Genomic DNA, 13,053 nt, shown 5'->3' on the forward strand with positions numbered 1-13,053 from the left:
CGATCCTGACTGCATAGGGGCTGCCAGCAGCGTCTGGTAGCTGACCTCCAGCCGTGCCCCTGCTCCTCCCCCGTCGGATCTCCCCCCTAGCAGATGCCTGTGCTGCGGGGGGGACCGTTCTGCTGCTGTCCTGTCTTCTGGGTGGCGAAGCCCGGGCGCCATAACGGCCCGAAGCCCCGCCCCCCGCGCTCCGCCGTTGTGGAGGATTCCGCCCGGTCCCCCCAGGGGTGACGGCGGCCACCCGTTTTGCTGGTGGGGCCGACGGGTCCGTTCCCGGGCTCCTATGAGGGCGAGCTGAGCTGGATGAGGGGCCTGGTGAAAAACGCTCAGGCGGCCTAGACCGCCTGGCGCGTGGCGTCGCTTCCCCCCCACGCCGGACCCCCCCGCTTCGTCTAGCAGTAACGGTGTTACCTGAGCCTGTAGCCATTCCTGTCCCCTCGTGGCCGCCGCCGACCGCAGCCTTGCTAAGAGCAAATCTATGTCTGCCATGCTGCTGGAAAATGCTTCTCTCCCCTTGTGTCCAACTTCCCCTTTGTCTGTCTCCTCACGCTGCTCCTGCTTAAACCCCGCCTATTCCTTTTATATCTCCCCACCCCTAAAGTTAACTTCAATCCCCTCCCTCTTACTTCCTTTCCATTTTAACCCTCCGTTGTCTCCTGTTCCACCTTGTCATGCCCAGCCCTTCATTACCATTCCATATTTCCATTACCACTCCGGGCTTCCCTGACTGATTCATTTTTACGAAGGTCAGTCAATCGACCGAGTCGGTGGACAGGTGCACCCTGTAATCGGTTACAAAGCCTCCAGCAGCACTGAATGTGCGTTCCGAAAGAACAATGGATGCAGGACAGGCCAGTAGCTCAATTGCATACTGTGCAAGCTCTGGCCAGTGATCCATCCTCAAGACCCAGTAACCCAGAGGATTTTCGGTGGGAAAGGTGTCCAAGTCAGATCTTGCCCCTAGGTATTCCTGCATCATGTAAAACAGATGCTGGCATTGGTTGCTGGAATCGATCATACCCTGGGGCTGCTGATTAAAAAATTGTCTGAACGCATCAGTAAGACGGCCACCTTCTCCACCACTCCTTCTTTGACTGCCCGAAGCCTCAGCAACACGTTGTCCAGAAACAGGAGTTTGTAACCTCCCAGTCTCTGGGAACGCGTTGCACAGACTTTTCTGCAAGGCCTCCCGAAGATGTTTCATCCTCTGCTCCCTCTGCGACGGCAAGATAAGGTCTGCAACTTTACCCTTGTACAGTGGATCAAGGAGGGTTGCCAGCCAGTATAGTTCCTTCTCCGTGATACCACAAATATGCAGCGTAGGTTTGCTGAGGCATTCGGTCCGGAGTCCTCTGGGTCACTAAGGACGACATGATCAGCAGCCACTTCCTCCCAGTCACGTACAAGTCCATGTGTTTCTTGGGACTGTAAATGATCCCTTAAAGACTGCTGCTGATGCTAAGTGCCAGGCTCCATCTCCATACTGACACAATCCTCCTCCTCCTCGTCCTCTTCCTGTGTGATTGGTGGGCACGCAGGAACACTGTCTGGATAAAGGGGGCCTTGAGAGCTAAGGAAGTCCTCCTCTTCCTGCCTCTGTTCTGCCTCAAGTGCCCTGTCCATTATTCCATGCAGTGTGTGCTCCAACAGGTGGACAAGGGGGACAGTGTCACTGATACATGCACTGTCACTGCTCACCATCCTCGTGGCCTCCTCAAATGGTGACAGGACAGTGCATGCATCCCTGATCATGGCTCACTGGTGAGGGGAAAAAAAACAAGCTCCCCTGACCCTGTCCTGGTGCCATAGTCGCACAGGTGCTCATTGATGGCCCTCTGCTGCATGTGCAACCGCTGCAGCATGGCCAACGTTGAGTTCCACCTGGTGGGCATGTCACAGATTAGGCAGATCTTGGGCAGGTTAAATTCCTTTTGGAGGTCTGCCAGCCGAGCACTGGCATTATATGACCGGCAGAAATGCACACAGACTTTCCTGGCCTGCCTCAGGACATCCTGTAAGCCCGGGTACCTGCCCAAGAACCGCTGCACCACCAAGTTAAGGACGTGAGCCAAACAGGGCACATGGGTCTTTTGTCCCTGTCGGAGGGCGGAGAGGAGGTTGGTGCCATTGTCGCAAACCACCATTCCTGCCTTAAGTTGGCGTGGCGTCAACCACCTCTGAACCTGCCCCTGCATGGCTGACAGAACCTCTGCCCCAGTGTGGCTCCTGTCCCCCAAGCACACCAGCTCAAGCACCGCATGGCATCTTTTGGCCTGCGTACTTGCGTAGCCCCTTGATCGCCTACGGAGCACCGCTGGTTCCGAGGACAAAGCACAGGAAGAGGCCATGGAGGAAGAAGAAGAGGAGGGGGTGGAGGAGAGAAGTGTGTCAGAATCACTAGTAGTGGCATTTTGGAGGTGTGGTTGTGAAACAAACTCCATCACTACTGCACCTTGTCCTGCATCCTTCCCAGCTGCCAGAAGAGTCACCCAATGCGCCGTGAAACTTAGGTAATGTACCTGTCCATGCCTGCTGGACCATGAGTCAGCTGTAATATGCACCTTACCGCTGACCGCCCTGTCCAGCGAGGCCAAGACATTGCCTTCTACATGCCGGTAGAGAGCCAGAATTGCCTTCCGTGAGAAAAAGTGGCGTTTGGGAACCTGCCACTGAGGAACCACATTCCACAAAATCACAGAAGGGGGCAGAGTCTACCCACTGAAAAGGTAGCTGTTGAAGTGCTAGCAATTTTACCAAGCTAGCATTCAACCGCTGGGCATGTGGATGGCTGGGAGTGAACTGCTTTTTGCGGTGCAGCAGCTGGGGCAGGGAAATTTGCCTGGTACAATCTGACGTTGGTGTACCGATAGCAGATTGCCCGCAAGTACTTGGCTGTGACAAACCTAATTCTACACCTTCATTCCTCTCAGTGCAGCTCTCAGAGAGGACTGAAGGTATAGTGGGGTTGGAGATCCCAGCTGATGAGGAATAAGGAGAGGTCCTCTTTGTTTTTTGGTGTGGGTCTTTTAGGTACGCTTGCCAACGAACTGCATGGCAGGTCAACATACGTCTGGTCAAGCATGTGGTGCCCAAGTGGGAGATGTTTTGGCCACGCAAGATACACTTGAGACATATGTTGCAAATAGCAGTGGTGCCATCTGATGCACTCGTCTCAAAAAAGGCCCACACCAAAGAACTTTTGGAATAACGCACAGAAACAGCAGCACCCTGCACAAGCAGAGCTCTGAGTTGTGATGCAGTCAGTGTGCTGCCCTTAGGCTGGCCCCTGGAGGGCATCCTGCCTCATTGGTGAGGTGCCTCCTCCTTCTCTCTCCTATAAGGCACCCACATTGAGTCAGTGACCTCATCATCCCCTCCCTCCTCATCACTGGAGCAAACCTGGCAGTATGCTGCAGCAGGGGGAACATCACTGCCAGATTGCTGTCCTTCTTGGGTACCCCCTCTGTCCATGCTCACGTTACTGCCTTCATCTAGCTCAGTATCATCATCAGAGCCTTCTAAACATTGGGGATCCTCCTGGAGCATGTACCCAACACTGTGGTCAAACAGTTCGAGGGACTCCTCAGGAGGACATGGTGGGGCTAGGGAAGGAGTCCCTGATGCCATTGAGCCGAGGGAAGAGGCCACGTTGGCAGCTGCTTTGCCAGACAAAGTACCCTGAGCATGGGTGAGAGAGGATGAGGAGGATGAGGACGGCTTGGTCATCCACTTGACCAAGTCTTCTGCATGTTGCGGCTCAACACGGCCAGCTGCCGGAAAAAAGGCCAAGCGTGTCCCACGGCCATGTGCTGATGAGGATGCACCGTGTCCATGACCAGCACTGTTGCCTCTAGACACAGAGCCTGCTTGCCCTCTTTTATTGGCTTGTGACTGTCTGCCTCTCCTTGTTGGCCTTCCAGACATACTAATGGCCTGCAGTGAGATGTAGCTGCACTAAGCTGGCATATATATATATATATATATATATATATATATATATATATATATATATATATATATATATATATATATATATATATATATATACTAATACAGCAGCTAGCAAAATCAACTGCCTGCCTGTAGTATTATTAGTTTGAGAACACCACCAATCTTCTACAGGTAGCTTTAGCTGAACACTGTGCAGAGGTCGCACTACACTAACTTGTAGCTTTAGCTGAACACTGTGCAGAGGACGCACTACACTAACGTTTAAATAATGTAGCTGCCTGCGGTAGTGATAGGATCAGGAAAACGCCACCAACCTTCTACAGGTAGCTTTAGCTGAACACTGTGCAGAGGTTGCACTACAGTAACGTGTAAATAATGTAGCTGCCTGCAGTAGTGATAGGATCAGGAAAACAACACCAACCTTCTACAGGTAGCTTTAGCTGAACACTGTGCAGAGGTCGCACTACACTAACGTGTAAATAATGTAGCTGCCTGCGGTAGTGATAGGATCAGGAAAACAACACCAACCTTTTACAGGTAGCTTTAGCTGAACACTGTGCAGAAGTTGCACTACACTAACGTGTAAATAATGTAGATGACTGCGGTAGTGATTGGATCAGGAAAACAACACCAACCTTCTACAGGTAGCTTTAGCTGAACACTGTGCAGAGATCGCACTTCACTAACGTGTAAATAAAGTAGCTGCCTGCGGTAGTGATAGGATCAGGAAAACACCACCAACCTTCTACAGGTAGCTTTAGCTGAACACTGTGCAGAGGTCGCACTGCACTAACGTGTAAATAATGTAGCTGCCTGCGGTAGTGATAGGATCAGGAAAACAACACCAACCTTTTACAGGTAGCTTTAGCTGAACACTGTGCAGAAGTTGCACTACACTAACGTGTAAATAATGTAGATGACTGCGGTAGTGATAGGATCAGGAAAACAACACCAACCTTCTGCAGGTAGCTTAAGCTGAACACTGTGCAGAGGTCGCACTACACTAACCTGTAGCTTTAGCTGAATACTGTGCAGAGGACGCACTACATTAACGTTTAAATAATGTAGCTGCCTGCGGTAGTGATAGGATCAGGAAAACACCACCAACCTTCTACAGGTAGCTTTAGCTGAACACCGGGCAGAGCTCACAAAAAACGAACTTGTAGCTTTAGCTGAACACTGTGCAGAGGTTGCACTACATTAACTTGTAGCTTTAGCTGAACACTGTGCAGAGGTCGCACTGCACTAACTTGTAGCTTTAGCTGAACACTGTGCTGAGGTCGCACCACACTAACTTGTAGCTTTAGCTGAACACTGTGAGCAGGACGCACTACACTAACTTGTAGCTTTAGCTGAACACTGTGCAGAGGTCATACTACACTAACTTGTAAATAAATAATGATATTTGAAGCGCTTCACAATGTGCATAAAAATGAATATATATGAATAAATATAAATAATCAAATAAATCCAGCGGTGAGTAAAAATTCCTAAAAAATCCAGCAATCAAAATAGTGTAAAATTATAAAAAATTTGTGACACCAAATGTGTAAAAAAATCCACATAAAAAATCCACATAAAAATAAATAATAAATATATAAGGATGTATTCAGAAGGTTCAATTATACAAGTGTGGAATCAAATTGGTATAGAGCTTTGATCCGGTCCCATTAGCAAAGCTGTTGAAAAACACTTGCTTAATTAAGGTGCTCATTGACCTTTATAGTAACAATGTTTCTTTTGCTTCTGTTCACAACCAATGTGAGAATCATAAACAGATCTCATTTGACAGGCAGATAAGAGAAAAAAACAATCATTGTGCAATAGTTAGGATACCAAGGTACACAGGCAAACTTCAATCCACTCACGTGTGCCTTATAATGATAAGGCATATGCAGGTTTTACTATAGCAGTCAGCCGCCTTAGACAGGAGCAGATTCACTGCAGTACACTGTGTGTTACTGCTGATCTGCACAGAGCGTCCTTGGCTCCTCCCACGCGTTACATCACAGTCACGTGACTTTTTCAAGGATAATACAAGCTCTGACGGACTCAGCTTTATAGCACAACAGCAGAGTGGTTGCCATGGCTACAGCATGAGTTACTCATCATCCTGCTTCCTGCATAGACTTCAATCCTGTTAAAACCTACTTTTATTAGACATGTAATTCATATGAATATCTTTGGTTTATCAAAACCACGATTCCATGTGTAAAAAACGCAGTGTGTAAAGAGTAAAAAATATATATATATTGATATCTCTAATCACGTTTACTTTTTCAACTCCCTCCAGTGGTCACAATTGGTATAACATCTCACAGAGGGAATAAATAGCATTGTCTCTGATGGTTTTGATAACTGACCAGTGTCCCATAATATCACAAAAATGGGGTATCCACATGATCTGCTCATAATTGTATGGAAAACGGAGTAAACAAGATGACATAATATATATATATATATATATATATATATATATATATATATATATATATATATATATATATATATATATATATAAAATATACATATATAAAATTAAAATAAGATATGATATAAGAAATAGGGAAATAATATTAAAATGTAAAATTAAAATCTAAAAATTCCATGATAGAATATTGCAAAAATGGATGATGACCATTATTTATATGCTAGAACTGGACCAAATATTGCCACTCAGAAAAAAACTGGTATTGGGCAAATAATGAAAATCTTGGACCAAAAATAAAAAATAAAAAATATAAAAAATAAAAATAAAATATATACCATAAAAATATATATATCAATCTGAAAAACCTCTAAAAATCAGAAATAAAACAATTCAGGTCGAATTCAATGTTCAAACCATGGGGTTCTAATGTACCCATCTGGAATATCCATTTGGATTCATTCTTGCTGAGTTCCCTCACTTTATGGGAACCCCTCCAATGAGCCTTATACTTTTGAATAGCCCAGAATTGGAGACCCCTAGGGTGTCTGTTATGATACCTATCAAAATGTTTTGAAACACTGTGTTTTGGATAGCCTTTTCTAATGTTCTGGATATGCTCTCTTATTCTCTTCCACATTGGTCGCTTCGTTCTGCCAATGTATGGGAGGGAGCAGGAGCACTGTAAAGCATATACCACCCCCTCAGTCCTGCAAGATATAAAATCCTTTATTACAAATTCTTGTCCAGTATTTGTTGAAGAAAATTTCTGACATTTGTATCCATTTTGATTAGTATTTATGCAGGCATAACACCTTTTACAGGGATAGAATCCTTTACCCTGAAAAAAGGTTAAATCAGTTATTCTCTTGAGTGGGTTGGGTACATTTTTAGCTATGATGTCCCTTAGAGTTGGAGCTCGTCTATAAATGAATCTCGTTTTTTTTGGGAGTATATTTGCCAAAGTAGTATCAGTTTTTAAAATAGACCAATGTCTTTTTATAATCCTCTCCATCCTCCTGTGTTGTATACTGAAGTCCATTATCAGAGGTATGTCATCTGTTTTGTCATTTACCTTGATTTTATCTTGGATCAGCGCTTCTCTTGAGGTTTGATTGACTTCTGTTATTTTTTCTTCTATAAAACATTTATTTTACCCTTTTTCTTCAAACCTCTTACCTATCCACTGAGCTTGTTTAAGATAGTCATTATTTTCTGAACAATTTCTCCGTAAGCGAATAAACTGGCCCTTCGGAATGTTGATTAACCATGGCTCATAGTGGCAACTCGTTACTGGTATATAGCTTTTCCTTTCCACCGGTTTGAAGAAAGTTTTTGTGCTGATGATATTGGCTGTTAGTTCTATTTCAAGATCAAGGAACTGGATTTTAGTCTCACTAATTTGATGTTCAAGTTTAATATTTTTTTGGTTCATATTCAAACGTTGGGAAAAGGATCTTAAACTCAGTTCATCACCCTTCCAAATAAAAATACAATCGTCTATGAATCTTTTATATAGAACCAGTTACTTTGGAGTATTTAAAAAGATGGCATCCTCCTCCCATTTAGCCATGAATATGTTGGCTACACTTGGGGCATATTTAGCTCCAAACCCAATACACGTTAGTTGTTGAAAATAATTATCATTATACCAGAAGTAGTTATGTTGAATACCAACGGCCAGGCTTCTAAGAAGAAATCTTTTCTGTTTAGAAATGAGATGGCTGAATGAATCCATAGCCCATTTAGATGCTTCTATTGCATCACTATGTTCAATTATTGTGTACAGTGAAGCAACATCAGCGGTTGCTAACAGATATCTTCCATTAGGGTCCAGGGTCAGAGATTTTAATATTTGTAATAAATGTTTGGTATCACGTAGATAAGCTTTAGTGTTGGGTACTAGGGGTTGCAAGAATTTGTCCACATATTCCCCTAGTCTTGCATTGATCGATTGAATCCCATTAATGATGGGTCTTCCTGGTGGTGCCTCAGCATTCTTATGGATCTTCGGGATGGTGTAAATGATTGGAACTCTACATGTATCCGGTACTAAATATCTAGATTCTTTTTTGGATAGAATATTTTTGTTGATTCCTTTTTGAATCAAAAAGGACAGATCTCGTTTTTATTCTCTAGTAGGATTGCTACTGAGTTTCAGATATGTGTTATTATCGTTAAGTTGTCCCATCAGTTCTTGGTGGTAGTATTCCTTGGTTAGTACTACAATGGCGCCCCCTTTGTCGGCCGGTCTAATTATAATATCTTTATTTGCTTCCAATTGTTTTATACCTTGTTGTATATGCTGGGATTCCGAGATTCTACTGAACTTGAGTTGTTCCAGGTCTTTGATCACCATTTTTTTAAACACCTCAATATGTTCATTATTTGTAGAGGGTGGATTGAATAGTGACTTATTTCTTAAATCACTATGCTGTACTCCTCTGCCAAGTTCCACTCCTTTGTTCAATGTAGATGGTGGTCTGGATAATAAGTATTTCTTGATATTCAATTTCCTGGTGTATTTTTGTATGTCAATATACATCTGGAATTTGTCCAGATTCTTTTTTGGTGCATATTTAAGGCCTTTGTCCAGTGTGATTAATTCCGCTCGTGTGAGCTCTTTGCCGCTGAGGTTGTAGATGCCTTCCCCTAGTATTCTCTTTTTCTTTTGGGTTTGCCATCCTGCTCTGCATCCCCTTTTATGGTGTTTGGATTTCTTTCTCTGTTTGTATATTCCTGTAGGGGTGGGGGATCTTCGTTTCTGCGGAAATCTAAAAAAGATCTTGACTGTTCTTCCTCTATGTAATTTCTAAGAGGCTCGTATCTATTGGTGATAGGCAATGGGCTCCTCCTATCAGGATATCTGTATTGGTCGTATTCTCTGGTCCCATTCCTATTACCATTGGACTGGTGGTCTCGAGATTCACCATTGCTCTGTTGATAGTCCCTATGATCTCTCCTATCCTGATCATACCGATAATCCCTTGGCTGATCCCTATGAGGTTGTTGGTAGGAGTTTGTGGGGTCATTTCTGGAATTATATTGATTTTCTCTTGGTTCAGTTCTAGTTGAATGCTGATAGTATCCTTGTTCCCCATACCTGGGGTACCTGCCATTTTCCACCTGATCATATTGCGATTCATTACCTGATTGATGCGATCTTGATTGATTGTAGGGTGGATAGTGGGGTTTGTTTGGTCTTTTATTGGCATTATTTTTCCAATAAGGTCTTCTTGGTGATTTATTTATTTTTTGTTCCTCCACCAAGGTTTTGGTGTTCTTGATCCATTGTCATCTCTCAGTGTGTTACTTTGTTCCCATTGTTTCTGTTGGTTATATCTTGGGGTTTCTGGTGTCCTGGATCTCCTTTCAGGAGTCCTTTAATATGTATTTCTCCTGGGGCTAACTATCCTCACCTCTCTATCTGGTGATGAGGCTATAGACCCAGTTTTACCTTGTTTGGCATTGATTTGCCAATTGAAAACCTGTTCTAACTGATAATCATTGGTATCTCTGAGGTATTTTCTCTTTTTCCCTTGTTTCAATTCAACATCTTTCTGTTCTAACACTTTATTCAGTTGTTGAGTTAGTGATGAAAAAGGTGCTGTCTCTTTAAAAGGGTCCAGTATGGTTTTGCATTCAGCAATTTGCTGGTTAATCATGTTTAATTTCCTTTGTTTCCTTTTTAAAGCAAAATGTACTAGATCCAGACCTTTATCGTTAAAAAATGTATACCACTCATTAGTTGCGTCTTGATCTGTCAAACCATCACAGATAGGTACATCCCATCTCAATCTTCTCGGGACAATTTTATCTTTAATGTATTGTTCATGAGCAGCTATGTCCCACCATAGGCTCACCTTTTTTTCCATTAGGTGGCCGAATTTCCTAAAATTGGTGTCTAAATCACCCTTATCTGTGCTAGGTGCAATGGGAAAAACCCTACAATCAATCAAGATCGCATCAATCAGGTAATGAATCACAATATGATCAGGTGGAAAATGGCAGGTACCCCAGGTATGGGGAACAAGGATACTATCAACATTCAACTAGAACTGAACCAAGAGAAAATCAATATAATTCCAGAAATGACCCCACAAACTCCTACCAACAACCTCATAGGGATCAGCCAAGGGATTATCGGTATGATCAGGATAGGAGAGATCATAGGGACTATCAACAGAGCAATGCTGAACCTCGAGACCACCAGTTCAACGGTAATAGGAATGGGACCAGAGAATACGACCAATACAGATATGCTGATAGGAGGAGCCCATTGCCTATCACCAATAGATACGAGCCTCTTAGAAATTACATAGAGGAAGAACAGTCAAGATCTTTTTTAGATTTCCGCAGAAACGAAGATCCCCTACAGGAATATACAAACAGAGAAAGAAGTCCAAACACCATAAAAGGGGATGCAGAGCAGGATGGCAAACCCAAAAGAAAAAGAGAGTACTAGGGGAAGGCATCTACAACCTCAGCGGCAAAGAGCTCACACGAGCAGAATTAATCACACTGGACAAAGGCCTTAAATATGCACCAAAAAAGAATTTGGACAAATTCCAGATGTATATTGACATACAAAAATACACTAGGAAATTGAATATCAAGAAATACTTATTATCCAGACCACCATCTACATTGAACAAAGGAGTGGAACTTGGCAGAGGAGTACAGCATAGTGTACAGCACAGTGATATACAACAAGGTATAAAACAATTGGAAGCAAATAAAGATATTATAATTAGACCGGCCGACAAAGGGGGCGCCATTGTAGTACTAACCAAGGAATACTACCACCAAGAACTGATGGGACAACTTAACGATAATAACACATATCTGAAACTCAGTAGCAATCCTACTAGAGAATACAAACGAGATCTGTCCTTTTTGATTCAAAAAGGAATCAACAAAAATATTCTATCCAAAAAAATAATCTAGATATTTAGTACCGGATACATGTAGAGTTCCAATCATTTACACCATCCCGAAGATCCATAAGAATGCTGAGGCACCACCAGGAAGACCCATCATTAATGGGATTCAATCGATCAATGCAAGACTAGGGGAATATGTGGACAAATTCTTGCAACCCCTAGTACCCAACACTAAAGCTTATCTACGTGATACCAAACATTTATTACAAATATTAAAATCTCTGACCCTGGACCCTAATGGAAGATATCTGTTAGCAACCGCTGATGTTGCTTCACTGTACACAATAATTGAACATAGCGATGCAATAGAAGCATCTAAATGGGCTATGGATTCATTCAGCCATCTCATTTCTAAACAGAAAAGATTTCTTCTTAGAAGCCTGGCCTTTGGTATTCAACATAACTACTTCTGGTATAATGATAATTATTTTCAACAACTAACGTGTATTGGGTTTGGAGCTAAATATGCCCCAAGTATAGCCAACATATTCATGGCTAAATGGGAGGAGGATGCCATCTTTTTAAATACTCCAAAGTAACTGGTTCTATATAAAAGATTCATAGACGATTGTATTTTTATTTGGAAGGGTGATGAACTGAGTTTAAGATCCTTTTCCCAACGTTTGAATATGAACCAAAAAAATATTAAACTTGAACATCAAATTAGTGAGACTAAAATCCAGTTCCTTGATCTTGAAATAGAACTAACAGCCAATATCATCAGCACAAAAACTTTCTTCAAACCGGTGGAAAGGAACAGCTATATACCAGTAACGAGTTGCCACTATGAGCCATGGTTAATCAACATTCCGAAGGGCCAGTTTATTCGCTTATGGAGAAATTGTTCAGAAAATAATGACTATCTTAAACAAGCTCAGTGGATAGGTAAGAGGTTTGAAGAAAAAGGGTACAATAAATGTTTTATAGAAGAAAAAATAACAGAAGTCAATCAAACCTCAAGAGAAGCGCTGATCCAAGATAAAATCAAGGTAAATGACAAAACAGATGACATACCTCTGATAATGGACTTCAGTGTACAACACAGGAGGATGGAGAGGATTATAAAAAGACATTGGTCTATTTTAAAAACTGATACTACTTTGGCAAATATACTCCCAGAAAAAACGAGATTCATTTATAGACGAGCTCCAACTCTAAGGGACATCATAGCTAAAAATGTACCCAACCCACTCAAGAGAATAACTGATTTAACCTTTTTTCAGGGTAAAGGATTCTATCCCTGTAAAAGGTGTTATGCCTGCATAAATACTAATCAAAATGGATACAAATGTCAGAAATTTTCTTCAACAAATACTGGACAAGAATTTGTAATAAAGGATTTTATATCTTGCAGGACTGAGGGGGTGGTATATGCTTTACAGTGCTCCTGCTCCCTCCAATACATTGGCAGAACGAAACGACCAATGTGGAAGAGAATAAGAGAGCATATCCAGAACATTAGAAAAGGCTATCCAAAACACAGTGTTTCAAAACATTTTGATAGGTATCATAACAGAGACCCTAGGGGTCTCCAATTCTGGGCTATTCAAAAGTATAAGGCTCATTGGAGGGGTTCCCATAAAGTGAGGGAACTCAGCAAGAATGAATCCAAATGGATATTCCAGATGGGTACATTAGAACCCCATGGTTTGAACATTGAATTCGACCTGAATTGTTTTATTTCTGATTTTTAGAGGTTTTTCAGATTGATATATATATTTTTATGGTATA

Source organism: Aquarana catesbeiana, linkage group LG13 (genome assembly GCF_042186555.1).
Source record: "Aquarana catesbeiana isolate 2022-GZ linkage group LG13, ASM4218655v1, whole genome shotgun sequence".
NCBI classification, from domain to species: Eukaryota; Metazoa; Chordata; class Amphibia; order Anura; family Ranidae; genus Aquarana; species Aquarana catesbeiana.